This window comes from Lathyrus oleraceus, chromosome 3, assembly GCF_024323335.1.
Source record: "Lathyrus oleraceus cultivar Zhongwan6 chromosome 3, CAAS_Psat_ZW6_1.0, whole genome shotgun sequence".
NCBI classification, from domain to species: Eukaryota; Viridiplantae; Streptophyta; class Magnoliopsida; order Fabales; family Fabaceae; genus Lathyrus; species Lathyrus oleraceus.
In genome coordinates, this window is record NC_066581.1 from 19,592,299 (window position 1) to 19,617,029 (window position 24,731).

Below are 24,731 nucleotides of genomic sequence, written 5' to 3' on the forward strand. Positions count from 1 at the left end.
CAAGATAGGTTGCTTCTTGGTCAAGCAAAGAACCTGAAATCCATACAAGGCCTTTCTTCTTTTCTTTTGGCATGGCAAGTTGTAGGAGCTTGGCTTATTAGTCATGATCTCTAACTTGTGTTTATTTGCCTATAGTTTTATTGACCGACCTCAGATAGGTGTGACTACTACATTAGTCCACTTACGATTGCTTAACATAACGCTAAATTGCCTTATGGCACACTAACATTAACTACTAACACTAACTTTAATTCAAGCATTTAATTCTCGCAATTTACTTTAATGCAATTTAATTTCTTTCTCATTTATTCATATTGCCTTTTTCCTTTGCTCACTTGAGCTCATATTTTATGTTTATGCTATTTGCCTTTTGCTCACTTGAGCACATTATTGTGTAAATATATTGTGGCTTTGTGTTTGTTTTGTGATTGTTTGTGTGAACCCAATGCAAAAAGGAGAAAGGACTTAGAATTAGGACCTTACCTATGCGTAAAGGAGTTCAAGAGCAACTAGGCCTCATACCTTTAGAATGCTAAACTTGTTGAAGAGCAACTAGGCCTCATGCCTTTAGAATGCTAAATCTTGAAAGTTGACTTGAAAGGATCCCTAATCTAAACTCACTCTTTGTCCATTCCTCTTATTGCATTGTGAACTTTTTGATTGTTTGTTCTTGTGTGATAGGGATTCCAAACTTGAGAAGGTAAGAAGGAACATTGTCATGAATAGCCAAGTTAAGAGAGACAAGCCAAATGGAGATCCTATGAGCTTGATTGAATATTTGTTTGATTGCTTGAGTTAATTGCTAAGTCCAAAGGAAAGGAGCATCTTGAATCATCTTTATGATCTCAAGAAAGGAACTCCAAGGGTTTTATCTCTTCTCTAATCTTTGCATGTTTATGACTAGCCCTTCTCTTCTTCTCTCCACTCTAACCCAAGCCAAACTCATTTTGTGCAAACATTGACATTGTTTTCAAATTAGAAACCTAGGCCTTATGCCTTTGATTTTTCAAACTCTTCTCATTAATACTTATTTTGAATGAACCTTAAGTCAACTTTGACTTCATTTTTGTAAATACTCCTAACTTGTAAATACAACTCACCTCAAGTGATTTTTGTGGTTCCAATGGCCACCTTTGTTAAAACTCTTTCATAAACATTAGCCATAGGTTGGAGTTATCATAGTGGTTGATGTAAACCTCACCTTATCCTTAGTGATTGGACTATAAGTCTTCCATACTAATTATAGGGTGGATCCCTCACTAGTATGTTGAAGGTCTCCTCACATGGTGGATTGTTGGTTTAGGTTGAGTTTTCTCCCTTTGATAACAAAAGACCTTAAGGCTTTTGATCAAATCAATTCACCCATATTTTGAGATTTTTACCCCGAACTACGAGGTTTTGATCCTACCTTTGTGATGGTACGTATGCAATGGGTTTATCCATTCAAACAACAAAATTGTAAATAATTTGTATATTCTTTTCTCATCTCCCCAATCATGTTTGCACAAATATTTTTTCACAAATACCAACCTGTAATACACTTTGCAAAAAGGGCTCCCTTAGAGTACTAAGGATGTTTTGGATGCTTAAAACCTTCCCATCTCATAACCAACCCCCTTACCCAGATCTCTGACATTTTTATTAGTTTTTGATTTGATAAAACTTCTTACTTGGTTTTTGTTCGCTTTCTAACCTTTCCTTTGGATAAATAGAAGTGCGGTGGCGACTCGAATTGTATGATTTACTTTTGATTTAGTCAATAAATCTAAAGGTAACGAATACCCCGCTACAGACATCGCCTATATATGAGTATTTAGATGACCCTATCTCTGTTGATAAATCTGACCCTGAAACCCCTCCAAACTACTATAGCCTAGATGAACCGGAACTTCCATCCTATGCAGAAAATCTGACCATAATCCTTACCCGTTTGGATGGTTTCCACACTGACATTACAAATGTGAAGGATGAAATAAAGAGCATGTGCCTTGATGTCTTAGGCTTAATGGACGTCGCTGTCAAATAGTTTGATCACTTGAACCAGGCTGTAGCTGCTTTGGGACAGAACCGTAGCTGATTACATCGACCGCTGACCTCTCCTACTTACATTAAAGCAATGAGGACACTGATATGTTTTAGTGTGGGGAGGGAGCACTTTTATTTCTATTATTTCTTTTAATGTTACATTTAATTTTAGTCTTTTAATTTAGTTTAAATAATATTGTTATTTCTTTTCGCTTCCACAATATATTTAATTTACATCCGTCAGTTTATTTTTACTGCTGATAATTCCATATTGTTTTTATTTATTGCTGTTGTATTGTGTTTCTACTGTCGTTACCTCTGTGTTACTGCTGTTAAGATTTTATATTTTTTGGCCTTTTTGCAAAAATTGTGACCGTTGCATGTGACGACCGTCACATGCAGTGTTACGCCCGTCACAGATACGCCACGCCCGTCACACATTAAGTACATGACCGTTACACAAGACCGTTACGTATAACGACCGTAACAACCCTGTGACGATCATCACAGATCCAGAAGGTGCGCCTATAAAAATAGGCGCACTTCCTTTCTTCTTCCTCATCTAATCATTCTAGTTTCCTTAACCATCTCACTCACACCACTTTTTTCTCCATTAACCCTTTCATCACATCCTTTTAAGCGAGAAATGTGTGAGTTCCTTATAACTCATGAAATCCATCTCTCCCATCAAAACCTATATTTTCAAATTCGCACACTAAATGGCCCGTCAAGAGAGAGCTGCTCCGGACCTTTCAAATATCGTATTCAGAGAGCGAGAAGCCGGCGAGCGACAGAGAGACAACTACCTCAGGTTCTTTCAACGTTCAGTCCAAGCTACGAAGTATGTTGATAACGACTGTCTGACGGAGTTGGGACTTTCAGATGGCGTGGAATGGATGTTGAACAACTCTAGTTTGACGCAGCTTTGCACCAACCCGCAACCAACTTATTAGGCGCTGACCCTGGAATTCCTGAGTTCGTTCTCATATATTACCGCTCTTGGTGCAACTCAGATTCTCATCGGAGCCGCCACATTTAGAATGTTCGGTACCGAGTATTCCCTAAACCAAACTCAAATAGCGTGAATACTTGGTTTCCGTCATGGAGAGGAAGTTCATTGTTGTATTCCAGACGGATGGTCAGAGACATCATTTGGAGTGTGGCATAGCCTTACCAACATGAACGTCATAAGCTGGGATGCAATCAACGCAACATACATCCACAACCCAGCTATAAGATATTTCCACTGAGTCTTAGGGCACACGGTTTTCGGAAGAGTCAACAATCACAAGGTAAACTCTAAGGAGCTCTTCTTTCTTCACTGTGTGTTCACCCGGTGGCGTTCAATGCCACCTCATTCTTGTTGGCTAACATCCAGGTTGCATGCATGAAAGACAGCACAACGTTCTGTTTTAGAGGAATCATCACCTCCATAGCATTGGGCCTGAATCTGGGGGATAGGCTCGCCAACTTACCTGCCTTACCAGCCGAGTTCCTCAACATCGACTATTGTCATTCCTCACACCTCATCAACGCCAGAGACGACGGGAAGTACCATCTTGTGGTTAGGAACAAGATAGTTCGAAGCATCATTATTCCCAACAGGAACCGTACAGATCCGCATAATATGGTGAATTGGATTTTTGATCTGAACGCTCATGAGCCTAATGAAGGAGATCCTAATAATGGAGCAGATGAACTCGAAGAGGAACTTGACCGAGAAATGCCACAGCCACCTCCTGAGTATGCTGCAGAGACATCTTCCCGAGGCCAGCGAAGAAATGAGCAACGATCCGCCACCATGGAAGACATCTACGCTGAGATGTTGCGACACAACCAGAGGATGGAGGAGCGCCAGACAGAAATGATGCAAACGATCCAGCAGATACAGAGGGATCAACATGACTATGCGAACTGGCACGACCAGGGGATGGCAGAACTTTCTGAATAGATGAGTGCCCTGACACATCGTGTTGATGCCATTCAGGAGTACACTCAGCATGTGGGGTTGGATCCTACCCAGCATGGTAGAAGTGAGCGTGCACGAGCAAGAGTTAGAGCACGCAGAGCCCAACGTCGTGACGACGAGTAATGATCGTCGTGTTTCTTCCCTTTTCATTCTTTATATTGTCGTATTAAGGACAATGCTTTGTTTAAATGTGGGAGGAAATCCTTGTCTTTCCTTTACTTGTTTCTATTTTTAGCCATAACAAAAAAAATTGTCTTTATCTAATCGTTCATTCATTTATATCTAAATTGCTATAACAACATTTTTGTTTTTAAGTTAAATGCATACCCTACGAGTATATAGGTTTCCTTACAGAGGTTATGTTAGGAAACTGAGAAAAATCTAACAAGATTGATACCATCCTGACACCTTAGATCTCCCACTTTTACGAGATCAGTTTGAATACCCATTATACCGATACCTAAAGTCTCCGTTCTAGATTAACCCCTAGTAGTTTATACTAGCAGTCATCATCGTCTTAAACATAAACCATGTGAAGAGCCGATGAATATAAGTGATTGATGTCTACGAATTAAGAAGATCCTTCATACTTTTGCTATCAAGAAATTGAAAAATGCACCATACAAACGATTGCAAGATGTACAAAAGGAAGGAACAGAAAAACCCAGTTGGTTGGTTCAGAGGTACCTGGTACTGGAATCGGTAGGGCGAACTACAGTTCGATCCCCCACAACCTTCAAATGGGATATATAAAGGGTTACCACACTAGTGTACCAGACCCCGTGCTAAAAAAAGGATCAAAGTCACTAACCGACTACTTCACTAAGTGCGCGTAAAGGCAAAGGGCTTAATGTGATTGCACTAGAATGAAACCGGGTGAAATAGGAATGAGAAACATTAGGTTGAGCTATAATAGCATGATTCGAACTGGTTTGTATCAGAGGAGAGATCTAAGTTAATGCTTATTGCTTGTGTCGTCACTGTATCTTTAGTGTTTTACTTAAGTATCTGTCATCTTAACGAAGCACCTAACAACCACGTACGAATTGGAAATATGTTATGGATTCGCGTTTAACTAGTGTTTTCAAATTTTATTTGCTTGAGGACAAGCAAAGATTCAAATTTAGGGGAGTTTGATAACGCGAAAATACATCGTATATTTGCCTTGATTTACACTCAAAAATCGTACCACTTTCATTTATATTCCGATTATTCCGCAAGTGTTCGAGTTATTTTTGCAGGTATTTCAATTCTCATGCTTAAATGAGTAGAGTATAGAAAAGGAAGGAAAAGAAGAAGAAACATAAGAGAAAACAGCAGAAAAGCAGAGAATACAAATTATGTGCATGTGACGACCGTCACAAAGCTTGTCACGACCGTCACGCCCAGCCTGTCACGACCGTCATAGGCCCATCACGACCGTCACAGACCCATCACGACCGTCACAGGGCCAAAATCAGCGCATTGAATCCGTCAACAGAAGTGATCCACACGACCCTTATTTCTCGTTCCTCAGCCACTTTCCCGTGGATTTCTCACTCAACCAAGTCACCCTTATTTCTCTCAACTGCCAAGACCAAATGGAGAATATAAAAGGATGGAAGTTGAAAATCTACGGGGACGCTTAATTTTCCTCTCTGAAGCCATCTTTCAAGACCTTTCTCTGCATTTTATTTTTCCACAGCAATTCTGTTTTTCCTTTATTTTTCTTCAACAACATTGTTTTCTTTTACCGTTCAGAGTTTCCGTTTTCCCTTTTTCCTTTCCGTTTTTCATTTAGCCAAAGTAGTAGTTTCCTACATTGGGGAACTACTGCAATTTATTTAATTTAGTTTAAGCAATTATCTCGAAGAAGAAGAATCCTACCGACCTGTGGAGGACTACTCGAGTACTTCAAGATTCGGCATATTCTATTAATCCAATCTCCTGGTTTTTATTCAATTATTATTGTTATTGCTTTATTACTATTGTAATCATGTTTGTTGTATTGTTGATCTGTTTATACTCGTCTGTGTTTGCGTTATTTAACATGTCCGGCTAAACTACCGGTATCGGTATGTAAACCATTTAATTAGATGAGATTTAATAATAATCGGTGTAAAACTTCTTTTCTCAAACAATCTTTTTGGCTGTGGTTTTTAATTTAAATTTAATTAACTTTGTCACAAGAGTGAGAAGCTATTTAATACGATTTCGCCACGAGAGTGGGAAATTAACTAAGGTGAGAATCGACAATCGCGAGAGCGTGAGGGTCGAACTGGATAGTAAAAACTAGGCATTGATTTTAAAAATAGCGAGAGCACTTTAAAAGCAATTAGAACTTATTTATTTTCAAAACGTATTTTTAACTTCAAATGGGACAGCGAGAGCATACATTCTGACTTAAAGGTATAGTCCGAATCAACAATCACGAGAATGTGAGATAAAGCATTTTAAATAAGTATTTTCTACTGAAAGATATTTGGTACTTAAATTATACACTGACGACTTATCGAATCCCTGGCGATTAATGTGTTGCATACTGATATCCCCCTATTAATATTTTCTTAAAACTTAACTTCCCTTAGATTTAATTTTCGTTCAACCAAACTTCTAAAAATCATTCCCTTAGCTAAACATAGTAACATCGATAGCATTAGTTTGACCATCCATCCCTGTGGATTTGATATCTTTTAAAACTAAAACGACTAGATTGTGCACTTGCAGCCAAATACCCGATAAACTATATTCTATATACAATCATGAGACGTTTCAAGTATTTTTGAAAATGTTATAAAATTGAAAACATACTTAATTCTTATAATTCAAGCGACATGTGACATGTTAAAAAAACATTCGAAAATTTAAGCGACATGTGAAGACTATATGTGATTTTTTTGTCCATACTTTTCTATTATTCACACAGGAAGTATTCACATGGAGGGAAGTATGATATTTTTGTAGGATCTATATTTAAGTTTGATATTTTTAATTATAAAATAAAAAATTACATTTTTATTTTATAAACCCTTTAAATATATATGATTTATCTTTTATTTGTAGACTAAATAATTTATTATCTTTACATATACTGCCTCTCTTTTTAAATTCAAGTTACTTTAATTTTAATTTTTTAAATGATATTTAGCAGTCGTGCGTAGAATATTATAAAAAGCTTTTTTTTGTTGTAATTTTTCTTTCAAATACATTTTTTCTTATCAATTATATTATGTAAAATAAATCGTGCCGTTACAATTTTTTTATTAATTATAAAAGATACATTAAACAATTTTCGTAATATCGAAAATCACAAGGACATGGATGACTTGAATATTTATTTGAAAATAATATTTTGATAATTCTGCAGATAATTCATGTATTTTTTAATCAAACTCAAAAATCCTTAACAAAATGAGTGTTCGCAATATTTCTTTGATCTGCTTTTATTATTCATATGTAAAGATTTAGCTGATTCAGTCAAAGCTCTTACTCAAAAAAAGAAAATTTATCTCTTTCTATTTTGTCGGATTATTTTTAATCGATGGTTGGTTTTTATTACTTGTTTGTTGCTTCCGTATTTTTTAATGGTGTGTTGATATCTCTTGTCTGCTATTTACTACATCATTATTTATATATATTATATTTTCTTTTTAAAAAAACTTAAATATAGATATAAAAATCTTTATATTTAACTTTTGCATAGAAATATTTATAACATTGTAAATATACCTCTGAAATATTATATATATATATATATATATATATATATATATATATATATATATATATATATATATATATATATATATATATATATATATATAAAAGTTAAATGTAAAATACATTGGATAATTTAAGTGAGATGTGATGTGAAAGACTAGATACGATTTATCTATCCACATTTTTCTGATATTCACACTTCATAAGTCATAATTAAATGGGTCCCAATTCTAAAGAGTGAACAAGAATCTACAGCTATACAGTTGGACATTGGGGATTGTACCGTTTTGTTTTGGATGGTCTACTTAAGTTGGATATTTTAAATTAGAAAATTAAAATTAAATAATTTTATTTTTTGAAATTTTAAAAAATACTATAGTCTTAAATGCAATACTATTAAAAATTAATAACATCGATTCCTTTATTTAAAAAAAAAATTATATCATATTCAATTTGTACAATCAAGATAATCCAACAGAAAAAAACTGTAAAATTAACTCTAAAATGAAAAAAATAAACGTACAAGATAAAAGTATGAAAAACTTAAATTTAAAAATCAAATTTTAAATGTATTTCATGTACATAAATTTTCAATAATGTTGTAAGAATTTAAATGATATACACCTAAATTAATCACAACTATTCATTTGTGTAAATGTTTGATTTTTATTTTAAATTAATTTAAAGTAATACATTAAAAATTATTTATTGATAGTACATAATTATTTGCTAGATAGTTATTTATATAAGAATTGAAAGTTGAAAAAAAATTCTAAGAGCTAAAATTTAAATTTTATAGGAGCTAAAAGTATATTTAAATATGGTATTTTAAATTATAAAATAAAAAAAAAATCAATCATCTAGTTTTTTAACCTTTTAAATATAAAACAGTTTTTTAATCAAACCTTTTTAATACATTTTTATCATTACCAATTTAGTGTGTGCTTACATACCTAAATAAATAAAAGAATAATGAAAAATAATTTTGTTTATTAAAATGGTTACTCAATGAAACTCTCACCCAAGTATAAAGAAAATAAATACATTGAGTTTGAATGAGGAGTCCTCGTTGAGGACCAGAGTTAAAATTTAAGTTTAGGAAGATCGAATTTAAAAGTATAACTTAAATGAAAAAAGTATTAAATTTTTTAAAGAAATGGTAAGATATATCCAAATAACATTCTTTATACTAATATAATATACTAGTTTGAACGATAACATATGATATCATATAAATTCAAAAAAGAAATATATAGAGACCACAAAATATAATTGCATAAAAATAAAATAATAGAGTCATAGAGATGTTTTTTATTTCGTCAATGACGGTTACACGGTGGTTGTAATGTTTTTTATCTCGTCAATGACAGTTACACGGTGGTTGTAATAGATGCAACGAAAACATAGAGAAAAACACGCGCGCGCGCACATATATATATATATATATATATATATATATATATATATATATATATATATATATATATATATATATATATATATATATATATATATATATATATATATATATATATATATATATATATATATATATATATATATATATATATATATATATATATATATATATATATATATATATATATATATATATATATATATATATATATATATATATATATATATATATATATATATATATATATATATATATAGAAACGAGGAAGAAAGATAAAAAAATGTTGTTTTATATCCATTAGTGTGTGGATACGAATGTGTTTGAGGAGATCGCCAATTCAAGGACTGTGTAGGTTGCATGGGACACATTGGTTCGGTGTTACGGTGGTAATGTATCAGTGAAGCTACATTTTCTACATAAGGAGTATGTGAATATCAACATGAAAAACAATGAGAAGGTACCTAATTACATATCCAGAATGATTTTGATCACAAATGAGATGAAATCCTGTGGAGAGACTATCTCTGAATAAGTAATCATTGAAAAAATATTGAGATCACTTACTCCTTAGTTTGATTATATTGTTGTAGAAATTGAACACTCTAAGGACCTTAACACCATGAGATCTGAAGAGATGTAGAGTGGTCAGGAGGTACAAGAGTTGTGCCTGACTGAGAGAAACTCTGAAAGAGATGTAGCGCAGACTCTAAAAGCGTCTTCTGGTAAGAAGAATCAGAAGAAATATTGGTTAGGGGCCAAGAAGAGACATGGTGGTGGTTATCAAAAGTCAGAAGCCTCCAACTCTGATGCGAAGAAACATCAGAAGGAAAAGGAGAAGTTTGTCAAGAAGAAGGTTTAATGCTACTATTGTAAGAAGTTTGACCACTTTGCTATTGACTGTTGGTCAAATAAGGAAAGGAAATATGAAGAAGCAAACATAGCTAGAGGAGAGTCTGATGATGAATTTGTGCTATTGATGACTTCTGAATCTGATGGTGGAGATTTGGTAGACTGGTGGTATATGGACATTGACTTCTCAAATTACCTAACTGGAAACAAACAATGACTGATTGATATTGACTCTAGAAAGATGACAAAGATCAGATGTGCTGATGATAAGTACCTTAATATTGTAGGAATGGGAAATGTTAAAGTTAAAGTGAAGAATGACAAAACAGTTCTGATCAAGGATGTTTGGTATGTTCCTAACATGAAGAGCAATCTGATGAGTGTAGGTCATCTAATTGAGAAAGGTTTCTTAGTTACTATGAAGAACAATCTCTTAAAGTTGTATGATTTTGATTAGAAGATGATTATGAAATTTGAAGAGGGAAGCAACAAAACATTCGAAGTGAATATGGAAAAAACTAAAACTAAATGCCTTAGTGCAGAAGGTGTTGAAGGTGATAGTGAGCTATGCCATCAGAGACTGTAGCATTTGAATTTCAGAAGCTTTGGGCATTCGAGTTCTAATAAGCTGGTACATGGCATTTCTAAGATTGTGAAGCCTAAGAAGTCATGTGAGATGTGCATGGAAAGAAAGCAACCTAGATTTCCATTTGCGTCAGATGTGGCTCTAAGAGCAAAACATGCTTTGAAAGTAGTGCATTCTGATGTATGTGGACCATTTGAATTATCTTCACTTGGAGGAAACAAATACTTTGTGTCATTTGTGGATGAATTCACAAGAATGTCATGGGTAAGACTCGTCAAGTTTAAGCATGAGGTGTTTGTTAAGTTTCAGAAGTTCAAGGTTAAGGCTGAAAAATAGAGTGGTCAGAAGCTGATAGTTCTCAGAACTGGTGGTGGAGGTGAGTACAACTCATATAATTTTAGAAGGTTTTGTGAAGAGAATAGAGTTGAACATGAGGTGATTGATCCATATATTCCACAACACAATGAACTTGCTAAAAAAAGAAACAAGACTTTGCTTGATATGACAATGAGCTTGCTCAAGGAGAAAAAGTTGTTGCCACTGCTGAATATGTGCTAAATAGGTGCCCAACAAGAATCTGAAGGAAATTGTTCCTTTTGATAAGTGGATTGGAGATAAGAAAAGTGTGAGTCATTTCAGAGTATTTGGTTATGTTTGTTACAGGTGGGGTACCAAAATACACCAAAATACAGGTGCTTATAAGCTTTATTGTCCAAGTGCTACTAGAAAGAAGCTGGATGATAGAAACAAGGTAATGTTACTGATTGGGTACCAAAATATAGGTGCTTATAAGCTTTATTGTCCAGTCACTAACAAGGTGGAAGTCAATAGAGATTTCACTCTGAAGGAAACAAAAGTATGGGAGTTGAGCGACTCTCAACTCAACTCTGGTGCAGTGTTAACATATAATTAAACTTCTAAAGATATTTCAAACTCTGAAGGAGATTTTGCTTCTGAATAAGACTCTGAAGAAGATTTCTCCCTAAAGATGAGTCTGAAGAAGACTCTGAAGGTGAATCTGATTCTAATCCAAATTTTGATGATGATTCAGATTCTAGTGGTAATCATGCCTCTGAACATGGTCATGCTTCTGAAGGTGTCCCGGCCTTTGAAGGTAGTCAAACATTTGATATTGTTCCAACATCTGAAGAAGATTGTGAACAAGTTCAGAGGCCACAAAGAATAATACAAATACCAAGAAGATTTACAGAGTTTGACATGTTCCAAGATATTGAAATAGACTCTGAAGGGGAAGTCATTCAATGTGCTATGTTGGTAGACTCTGAACTAGTTAGTACTAAAGAAGCTCTTAAGAAGAAAGTGTGGTTGAAGGACATGAAAGAAGAACTTGAGCCTATAGAAAGAAATACGACTTGGGAGTTGACTAAGCTTCCAAAGAACGAGAAAGGCATCATCGTGAGATGGGTTTACAAGTTAAAACTGAAGCCAGATGGATCAATTGGTAAACACAAAGCAAGGTTATTAGCTAGAGGATTTCTACATAAATTTGAACTAGATTACTTTGAGGTGTTTGCGTCTGTAGCTAGGCATGAAACAATCAGACCAGTGATTGTTATAATTGCTAATAAAAATTCACCTCTGATGCATTTAGATGTGAAATTTTCATTTCTGAATGGTCTTTTACATGAGGAAGTTTATGTCTCACAACCTTCTGGATTTGTGAAAAAGAATCAGGAAGGGATGGTGTACAAGTTACATAAAGTTTTGTATGGACTGAAACAAGCTCTTAGAGCTTGGAATATGAAAATTGATTCATTTTTCAAGCTTCAAAGATTCAGAAAACGTGAGATGGAGTATGGTGTTTATGTTCAACATACATCTGATAGTAATATAATTATGGTATTTATCTATGTTGATGACATATTGCTAACGAGGAATTCTTCAGATGAGATAGTTAAGTTCAATAAGGTGTTGATGAATATGTTTGAGATGACTGAACTAGGAAATAAGGTATATTTTCTAGAGATGAAGATTATGTACTCTGATAAGGGTATAATTTTGCATCAGCTGAAGTATGAACTTGAGCTTTGAAGAGATTTGAGCAAATAAATTGCAAGTATACATTCACACCTGTTGAAACAAATCACAAGTTGGATTCTGATTTTAAGGGTGGTGATGTCGATGCTACAATTTTTAAACAAATGGTAGGCTCATTGAGATGTCTCTGTAACACCAGATCTGACATCTGCAACACAGTTGGAATGATGAGTAGATTTATGAACAAATCAAAGTGGTCACATTACCAAGCTGTCAGGATACTGAGGTATATTAAAGGGACTTTGAGGTATGGAGTTTTGTTCCCTTCTGGTGCTAAATCTGATTTAGTGTTGATATGCTATTCGAACTCTGAATGGTATGGAGACAAAGTTGACAGAAGAAGTACTTTTGAATATTTTTTCAAGTATTTGAGAGGTCCCATTTCTTGGTGGGTTCAAGAAGCAACCAGTGGTTGTATTGTCAACTTGTGAAGCTGAATATATTGCAAGTACTTTGTCTGCGTGTCAAACTGTTTGGATTATGAATTTGTTGTAAGATCTGAAGATCAACGTAAGCAAGCTTGTGAGGTCGATGATTGACAACAAATTAGCTATAAACCTTGCCAAGAATCCAGTGCAGCATGGAAGGAGCAAGCACATTGACGTAAAATTCTATTTTATGCGCAATCAGGTTCAGAATAGATTGCTTGAAGTTGTTCATTATAGCACTCAGAAACAACTTGCAGATGTATTGACTAAAGCTATCAAGATTGGACAGTTTATCCATTCGATGGATGAAATTGGTGTTATTGGTTCTAGTCTTGAATGTGGATTAAAGGATGATGTTGAAGTATAAATCAAGATTCACATTTAAGTTGCATTTAGATTTTAATTTGAGTTTCATTTAGTGGTTCCGATGGTATAAATATTGAAATCGAGTTCAGTTTGTAACTGAATTTCATTTGTAACCAATTTTAGTTTTGAAAGTTAGTTGGAAAATCTCTCTATTTCATCATCTTCTTCTTATTTTTGTGCACCAACACACCTCTATTGCTTCATCCGTCCTCAAATTTAAAATTATAATTTTTTAAAAATAATTTCACATTAGTTAAAATTAAAAAAAAATATTTAAAAAATATAGAATAACACATTTTATTTTATAAGTATATTTAAAAAAGAAGAACTCAAATAAATTCTAATCGTAATATATTATCCGAAAATTTATAAATAACAATACATCACACTTTACAAATTGATTTTGTAAAAAAAGTATTATACTATGAGAAAATGGATGATGTACTGACCGTGTAAATTTATTTTATACTGTCAACCAATGAAGATCATACATCCCGCCAAGTCAGATTAAAATTTTTAAAATATTTGTATGATATGACAAAATGATATATTTCTATTGGATGATAGTGTAAAACTTTTTTACACCGTAAATCAATGCATCACCATTAAATTCTTATTCTATACTCTAATTCTCTTACAATTCAAATTAACAATTAGTAAAAAAAAATGCTATACTATATTTCGATTACAATTCAAATTAACAACCACAATTTTTTATTATACGAACTGTATTCATATGATAATGAAGAATATAATATATAATATTGTTTACAATAAAAGCAACATTATCGTGATATTGTTTACATCAAAACAACCAAAGTCCTAACTTAGATGATATATACTATTTAGAGTAGTGTATGCAGGATATTATAAAAAAATTATAGAAAAATTTAAAACTTGAATCTAGAAATTTAAATTTAAATTTATTTTATATGCATGATTTGATAACTATGCCTCCAAGTATCATTCAAAAAATTAACTCAACCCATCAAAAAATAAAATTAAAAATATACTTAATTCTTATATATAAAAATGATAATTGAAGTGACATGTTAATAAACACAAGAAAATTTAAGAGACATGTGAAGACTACATGTGATTTTTTTCTCTCCATATATTTCTTTCTATTATTCACACAGGGAAGTATTCACATTGAGAGAAGTATGATATTTTTGTATGGTCTATATTTAAGTTTGATATTTTTAATTATAAAATAGAAAATTATATTTTTATTTTGTAAACCTTTTAAATATATAAGATTTATCTTTTATTTATGGACTAAATAGTTTATATCAACACAAAAAATATCAAAAAACGGATTACAATTTGTGTTGCTAAAATTTGTTTTAATCATATAAAATATTTTAAATATAATTTGTTAATACCACTTAAAATACTTAAAATATTTTAATAAAGATTATATGATTTTTTAAATCAAAAGAATGTCAAGATAATTTTGTAAATAACTCGTGTAGTTTTTAATATAACTCAAAAATTTCATCATTAATCTGATTTAATAACTTGAGTGTTAGCGATCTTTCGTTATTGTATTTTTGTTCTTCAATTAGAGATCAGGGTTAATTCTAATTGATCTTTGATTGAAAATCGTGCTCAATTTCTTTTTTTTATGATCTCTATTATATTTTGTTGTCGGTTTTTTTTTGTATTTGTCGTTGGTTTTCTATTACTTGTTTTTTTTCTTGTCTCATTATTTTTATATATTTTATTTGCTTTTCCAAAAGAATTTGAATATAAAAATAAAAAAACTTTATATTAATTTTTGCATAAAATATTTATAACATTTTAAATATGCATCTAAAATATCATTCAAATATTTAAGTCAACCTAAAAAGATATATATATATATATATATATATATATATATATATATATATATATATATATATATATATATATATGTATATATATATATATATATATATATATATATATATATATATATATATATATATATATATATATATGACACGTGATTCATGTGATATGTGAAAGAGTACATACATTTTTCTATCCACAGTTTTTTTGGTATTCACACTTCATAAGTCATAATTAAATCGGTCCTAATTCTTAAGCGTGGACAACAACAGTAGGACATTGGGGATTGTACATTTTTGTTTTGGATGGTCTACTTAAATTTTTATTTTTTGAATTTTTAAAATATACATAGTCTTAAATGTAACAATACTTTAAAAAATAATAATATTGATTCTTCTATTTTAGAAAATAAGATTTTAAATCATGCTGAAAAAACACATGAATTATCTAGATATTTACCAAGATATACTCCTACCTTCTATGTTCATTCCGAAATTTCCATAATATCCAAAGAATTGAGTGCCAAATCGTAAAAAGGACACTTCCAATCCTAAGCACTGTTCTGAATGAAGTAAATATCTGAAAGAAAAGACGAAAAATCTTTAGAAAAAACTTCACACTACTCCAACCATTTAAAGATTTTGTACAAAAAGATGAGGGAGGACCAACAATTTTAGAAGACGTTCAATGCATTAAATATGAGGGAGGACCAATTCCACAAGATAGAGCAGACGAGTAATAGGCAGAGGCTATATTATAAACGTGCATGGATGGAAGAACATATAAAAAAAATCGTTTTTTTTTAAATTAAAGAAACTTAAGTTATTTTATCATAGTTCAAATGTCTTTCACTGTTTTTATATTTGACCTTTTTAATGATTCAATTTTTTTTCAAACAACTTTTAAATTACAAATATATATTAAATACAATCATTCAAATTAAGTATTTTTAAACAAAAATTACTCTTAAATTATTATTGTGTTGTAAATAATAACTCTTTAAAAACATTCTTATAAAAAATTGTTTTGATAAAAAGATAACTAAAATTATTATTAAAAATAAACATAAAAAATTGCATAAAGCAATTATCATGCTAAGTATTTGCTTACAACTATAATATGGTTTCAAGGATTTTATACATAGTCAATAATAAAATAGTTTATATCGTCAATATATCACAATTATTTATAAATATTATTTTTAAAATGATTAAAATATTTTTTAAATATTTTATATTTTTAGAGAGAAAAATAGATGTTGAGATAGATTAAATAATGTTTTTTTTTTAATTTATGAATATGATATTTAGTGGAATTCACTTTTCTTATTGTATTTTTGAAAGTATTTTGAAAGAAAGGTGGAAGAATAGACACAATTTTAACACTTTAAAAAATTATGTGGAATATTTCCTTTAAATATTATTATAATTTTAAGCACACTTAAATTTTCCTTCAAAATCACCTACTTTAATAAATGTAGTTATGCATATATTTAAAAATATAATTGAGCACATAAAATAAATTATTTTTTTAGAAAACTTTTATTATTTAAATAATCTTCTATGACTAATAAATTTAACCTTGAAAAATATATAAAAAATTAATAAATAAAAAAATAAACAATATTTTAGATATACTACTACTATTATAAATTGGAAGAGAAATTGTTAAGAATTGATAGTATTTCATTAAAGAACACTTCATAATTTTGCTTATGTTTCATTTTATAATTTTATATATAAAAATCACTTAGTAAATTTTGGAACCAAAATTGAAGTATTGAACACATATTTATAATTTCCTATTATTTTATTTATTTATTTAATTATTTATTCCATTAATTAATTTTTTTAATTAATAAAATATTATCTCTTTTTTCCACTAACGTTTATATTTACTTAATTATTAATTGTCAAATATTTAGTAAAAATTAACTTATTAGAAAATCTACTAATCCCATCACTTCTCAATATTATATTATTAATTAATAATAATAGACTAATAATTACTACCAGAACCACCACTGCCACTCTACCACTAACATACTCTATTATCTCAATTGATGAATCATTCCTCTTAATTTTAATACTCTTATTTAACCGTTTTTAAAAGCAATTCATTCTAATTTCATTTAACCCATTCTTAAAAGCAATCCACTTCTCATAATACATTCAGAAATTAAAGAAGTAAAATTGAGAGAGAATATGAGACAAAGAAGCAAATGGAAGCTGCAATGAGCTTTGGTAATTGTTTCTCTAATATTTTTCTGTTTTAACTTTAACTACTTTATTTTATATTTCATTTGTTTATCTACTCTATTCATCCTCAATAGAAGGAAAAGGATAGAGAGGTAAGCTATTTAAAACAAAAGGATAGCATATTTCACAAAGTAGAAGTGGACCTTATGTTATTTCACCAAGGAGGATTGATAACTTTACACACTAGAAACTATTATTGATTAGTAAAACAATTTTATATTACCTATAATAAGTAATTGATTAATTATTAAATACTTCAACTATTTGTTAAAACAATATGAATTGATGATAGAGTTTTATAGAAATGATCAGTGCTATGAATAATTAATTCAATAACAATTACTGATTAAAATTTAAAATAATTAACTCATTATTTTTATAATAAAATAATCATTGAATAGATAAAAAATAATACATAAAAAATAACTGTGTTTCCCAAAAAAATTATATAAAAAAGAATCATATATTAGTGGTTCCTTTTTAAAAATATTAATAGAAATTCCAATTTATTATGAATAGTGGAATTAGTGGTTCCTTTTTAAAAATAACATATATTCAACAAAAAGAAAGAAGAAATAAAAGTGGGGGACTCGATGAAAACCTCTGAAAAATTATTATGAATAACTAATGGAATTATGTATCCAGATATTTATGCTAAGGAAGAGGCAAAATAGAATTTGATAATCAAAGATGCAAACAAATATGCACGTTGATTCTCTTTTATGATACGTAATTAATTTTTGCTAAACATTTGAACTAAATGAAAATTATAATAAATAAATGACAATTATTATAATAAAATGATAAATTAAAAAATGACTATTCAATATTATAAATAATAATCAATTATAAAAAATACTTAGTGAATCTAATTAAAAAATCTTTAGCCCATTAACAAATAATGGTGAAACTAACTCATGTAGCTTTAAAAACTATTATATATTGAATTGTGAAATTAAATTTGATATCTTATCACTAAAAACACTTTTACACATATGTAACAAAAAAACCACTAACCCACTATCAAATAATAAATTACTATTTTTTATTTTATTTTGGCTAATTCTTAGTTATATTTTTCTAGATAATTTTTTTGTAATATTACATTTTTTTTGTATTTTTATTTGAGATTTATATTTCACTATTATTGTGTTTTGTTTTGAGTTTTGGTTTCAATTTTTTTAAATAATTTTAGTTTAGTTTTCTAATTTTTATTATGTTTGTTTAAGGTAGAACTTTGGCATCACAATTTTTTTTTGATGAAGGTATTATTGAAAAGTATAAATTTTAAGGTTATTTATTTAGTTATTTTTTGTTTGTCTCTCTTTAATATTTGTAGTTCACTATTAATTTTTATAATTTTAATGTTGTTTTAGAATTCTTTGTCATATCAACCAAATGTTCTCGGATAGATTTAATGGTATATTAATTTATTATTGAGATAATTTATTTTCTATGCATCGCACGTCTAAAATTACTAGTTTGTAATAGATTTTAATATAGTACAAACAAGAAAATCTTTTAGAGCATGTATAATGGCGAGTGTTTCACTTGTTTAACACCAAAATAATTAAAGTTGGTAACTTTTCAATTTATCTTGCTTCTCAATTTTCAAAACTATGAGAACTTCGAAAAATGACAATTTTTGCACTCTTCATTTCATAACCTTACTCTTCTTTGTCCGATTTCATTGGAGAAGCTTTGTTATAGTCGTTTTTCTAATCATCCCGTGGGCGTTCCTTGATGATTCCTTGATGATTCCCCCAAAATCTGACACACAGAAATATGAAAATACTTTAGAAAAGACATCAAAACAACCTAAGTCCTCTATTGAAGCACTAAACAACCTATGTTATAATCCTCTTAGGCAACTTCCAAAGTCGGGTGTGAAAATGAGATAAATTGTCAATTGTGATATTGGAGGAATTTCTATAGAATTTGTTTTTGATAAATAATTTTTTTTGTGATGTACCGTTCAATGATTAGAGTTTTTGGAAGGTGATAATTCTTTGTATACCGTTTAAAGATCTTCATGTATTGCTCTACCGGATACATCTACTGTAAATAAACTGGACCACAAATTCTAGTATCCCTTATTAGATGAACAATTAAGTGAACCATAATGTTAAAAAATGATGGAGTAAAAAACATCTCTAATTGACACAAGATAAATGCAACCTCATGTTCCAAATCATCTAAATTTTCAGGTTCAATGACTTTATTACATATAACATTGAAGAATAAGTATAATCTAGCTATAGTTACACTTCTTAATGACATTTTCAATGATAACTTGTCTCTTCTGAAGAGTAGAGTGATGTTGAATTTCATCATAAAGAGGTTGTAGTTCAGAGAAAGAATGGTGAAGACAAATAAACCACCAATACTCCAGTTGTTGACTCAAAACTGAATAATAACCATGAGTACATGAAGAAGTGAGAAATGTGGGTCCTCAAAATAAGGAGAATTAGACTCAAGAAGAAAAGAATGAAGAGTTTGATGATGATGTGATTCCCATTCCTCATATCATGAAGAAGACTATTGAAAGTGTGTCCAAACCTTAAGACAAAAATACTCAAGTGAAAGCTAGAGATGCGGTGAGTGTAGGTAAAGAACAATGTAATGCAATTGTGAAGAAGAAAACTCGTCAAAAGTCACCAGTGAGTAAGAAGACAAAGGTGAAGGCTTGTTCAGTCAAGTGACTCTGCGACAGATGCTGAGGAAAATGTTCAGGACATTATGTCCACCTCCAAAAGGAAGGTTGGTGGAAAAAGGATTCCATTGAATGTTTTTGTTACTCCACTAGATAATGTATCCTTCCATTCTTAAACAAGTGTTCAAAAGTGGAAATTTGTTTATCAAAGAAGGGTTGCTTGTGAAAGAGAGCTGAGCAAAAACGTCCTTGAGTGGAAAAAGGTTATAAATCTGCTGAAGGATGCATGATTGATGAACATTGTTTCAAGTATTGGACCCTGCTATGAAAAGATGATTAAAGAGTTCATTGTGAACGTATCTCCTTATTGCAATATTGAAAGAATTCAACAGTATAAAAAGGTTTATGTTAGAGGGAAATGTGTGAAGTTCTCACCCTCCATTATTGATGCCTATGTGGGAAGAAACAAGTTAGCTGAGTCTGAAAAAGGTTCTCTCCATGGATAAGACTGCCAAGGAAATCACTGTTCGACAAGTGCTACACTGGCCCAACGAAGGGTTGCTTTCTTGTGGAAAATTGAGTGTAAATTATGATGTTGTGAACATGATAGGTGCAACAAATTGGGCACCCACTCATCACAACTCAAACATCACTCCTACCTTGGCCAAGCTGGTTTATCAAATTGGAACCAAGTCTAAATTGAACTTTGGAGAATATGTTTTTAATCAGACCATGAAGCATGCTGGTTCATTTACGATGGAGCTACCAATAGCTTTGCCTTGCCTAATTATTGGGATCATCTTAAAGAAACATTCTGAAATAGTGCATACTGAAGAAATGAAGAACAATAAGCCTTTACCACTGACTCATGACAAAAAGTTGTTTGTGGGGACACATGTCTCAAACATTGAGCTCTTTGTGGTAGCTCACCCTAGTTTGAGTCTTGAAGCGATTTGCTCTTGACTAACCGACTCTTGGGGTGATTGGCTTGGATTGACAGATGCTTGGAGTGATTTGTCCCTGACTGAACTTCTTTCATCTGATCAAGTTCCTCAACTAACTGCATTTTGTTAGAATTCCCTTGATGCTAAGTGTCGACTTGCAAATAAAATTATTCCTTAAAAAATGGTAATTTTAATGCAATTTTCATGCAAAATTTATTGATATCAATTTGGTAAAATACAGTGAACGAGTCAATGATCAGAACACAATGTTAATCTAGCCATTCACCGTGTGCAAGGTGGCGCGAATCAACATAAATTATCAACAAAGATCGTTTGGAGTTAGGTTAACGCAACCTTGATGTAGTATGCTTTCAGAATAAACTCTGCCTCAGTTAGGTCCTTTAAGGGTTGTAACGTGACCTGATTCATGTTTTCTGAACAAAAGGATATAAGGATAAAAAAATTTAATTTTAACCCACCCCTTCTTCCTGATGATTTTCAGTTCTACGTTCAATTAACTTAACATACGCATTCAAATCTCAAGAGAGTTTGACGGTGCAAGGTGAGGATTTAAGATGGGATTTTCTTGAAATGATAGTCACCTAACTTTGTTTTTTTTTGTATTTTTTAGGACTGTGATGACCTCTTTTGATTGATTTTTATCCCTAATCTTACCTGGACCGCTTCTTTAAAGCTTTCAGTCCACCAAGGTGCCCTGACTTTTGCCTAAGTCATCTTTTGTGATGTTCGACTTAGCGGACTCTTGCTTTTTTTGAAAGATCTTGACTGACATGTTAATGGTTATTGAGAAACAACAACTATAAATATTTCTTGGCTTTTTCACGACTTCTTTGACACTTTAGGATGTGTGCGAAGTGTCTGGGTTATCCTCAGGTGGGATGTTTTATCTTGAAATTTGAATGCAAAGTTAGATTAACTTAACAAAACTACCATGCATCTGGTTAAGATTAAGGGATTAAAGTTCTAAAATAAACACCAACTTCTAGGCTGAAAGTGGTTAACTAGGGACTAACTCCTTATCTCTTCGATATTTGGGGATTTGAAACAATGTCTTACATCATCGAAAATTTTCTACTTGAAAGCATACCACAACAATTTCGGGTATTTAGTTTTTATCATCCTCCCTTCAATCTTTACTCAAGCAATAATTTGATAAAGATGAGTGAATGGGAGTAACTGTGGAATATTTTTTTGATAAGAGAAAAAATGAGTGAATATGAATGGAGTAATTAGGGGTGGTAAAACGGGTCCGGCCCGTTGGGCATGCCCGTTTTGTCCGCACTTTAGTGCGGGGCGGGCCAAGGGTTTAGATCATCGCCCTCTAATGAGTCCGCCCATCTCGCCCCGTTTTCTTCATTTTTAAGCTTAAAAATTGCAGTGCATGTGGGCTTTCCCCGCCCCTCCCTCATTTTTTTTGCGGGGCGAGCCTGGGTTTTAGGCCCGCATCCTCAACTATGACTGCCCCGTTTTCTGCAGGCTTTTGCAGGGCGGGTCTAAACGGGGCGGGCATGCCCGTTTTCCACCCCTAGGAGTAGTTCAACAGATGCATAAACATTTCATTAATCTTACCATTCAAAGTACACAAATTTAAAACAAAATAAAGTGCTTAACATGAAAAGAAATAACAAAATGCAAAACAATAAATGATCAATATCGTCAAAGATGCGCTTTCTCTTTTGCTTTACAGGATTTAGGAGGTATCTTGCTTCAGGCTTCACTCTCCATGTCCAGGAAGAGGGTTGCATCTGACGTTCGGGCCCACATCTTTGAAAGATAAGATCTTACTGTTGATTAGTTCTCGAACCTTTGGTTTTAAAGCATAATAACCTTCCAGCGAATGCCCTAGTGCTCCCTCGTGGAATTCGCAATGCACATTAGGGTTATACCCCGGGGGAGGGGGGGGGGGTTATGGCTCTAGTATAGGAGGAAGACACTTGGTAACAATCAATTTTTTTGAATTAGAGACATGAATATTTGACTGTAACTCATGGGGATTAGGTCAATATGAGTCCTCACCTTGATATTGCGATTATGATTAACTGATGCATTGTGGTTTGGTGGAGCCTAAGGCCTCGGTTATAGATAAGGACAAGCGATTGATGCCTGTTGATATGGTGGATCTACCAGGTTCTGCTGGTAGCCTTGAGAAAAAGTTTGTTGATAGGAAATGGGAGCTACTTGCTGGTAAATGGGCCCAACAACAAATACATATAATTATGGATAATATGGCATAGGCACAACAGGCTGTTGTGGCCTCCTTTGGCGAAATCTCCCTTTATCGGTACATATGTCACTGGTCTCTCCCTCCTTCTTTTGTAAACCTCTAGGATATTTCTTGGCATTGTTGTTGGAGGTTTCAACAACAATCATCCTCTTGCTAGTATTCATACCAAGCTCAATTTTTATGCCCACAACAACTAGATCAGAGAAATTACCGATACACCACTCACCATTCTTTCATAATAGACAGGTTGCATGATGTCCATGAACCAATCACCTAATTCCTTTTCTGCAAGAGGTGGTTCAACTTGCGAGGCCACGCCTCTCCATTGTTCTACATATTCCTTGAAAAACTCATTGTCTTTCTGGGACATGCTTAGAAACTGCCTTTTATTCCGGGACATATCCATATTATATTTATAATGTTTGATAAAGGCATCAGTGATGACACTGAAATTCACCGTATTTTCGACTCCGATTTCGCATGCATTTTAGTAGTTTTATTGTTATTTTGTTGTGTTATTACTATGTTTCTCTTTGTTTTCAGGTTTTCACTTTAATCGGAGCCCCGATCGAGAAAAGGAGTGAAAAAGAGCTAAAAACCTTAAAATTCAGCATTTTGTACTTGTGGCTCCCACTGTGGCTAGCGCCATGGACCCTGCCATGACGTGTCCCAGTTCAACTTCCCTCAAATGCCACGTTCCCCACTACTTCCACTAAGGCGCCTCAGATTGGCCTTGTGGCGGGCGCCATCGCACTTCTATTTGTCCAAAGGAATGGTTAGAAAGCGAACAAAAACCTAAAAGTTTTATCGAATCAAAAACTAGTAAAAATGTCAGAGATCTAGGTAAGGGGGTTGGTTATGCAATGGGAAGGTTTTAAGCACCTAAAACATCCTAGGTACTCATAGGGAGCCCTTTTCATAAGTGTTGTTCTAGTCTGATGCATTTAGATGTAAAATTTTCATTTCTGAATGGTCTTTTACATGAGGAAGTTTATGTCTCACAATCTTCTGGATTTGTGAAAAAGAATCAGGAAGGGATGGTGTACAAGTTACATAAAGTTTTGTATGGACTGAAACAAGCTCTTAGAGCTTGGAATATGAAAATTGATTCATTTTTCAAGCTTCAAAGATTCAGAAAATGTGAGATGAAGTATGATGTTTATGTTCAGCATACATCTGATAGTAATATAATTATGGTATTTATCTATGTTGATGACATATTGCTAACGAGGAATTCTTCAGATGAGATAGTTAAGTTCAAGAAGGTGTTGATGAATATGTTTGAGATGACTGAACTAGGAAATAAGGTATATTTTCTAGAGATGAAGATTATGTACTCTGATAAGGGTATAATTTTGCATCAGCTGAAGTATGAACTTGAGCTTTGAAGAGATT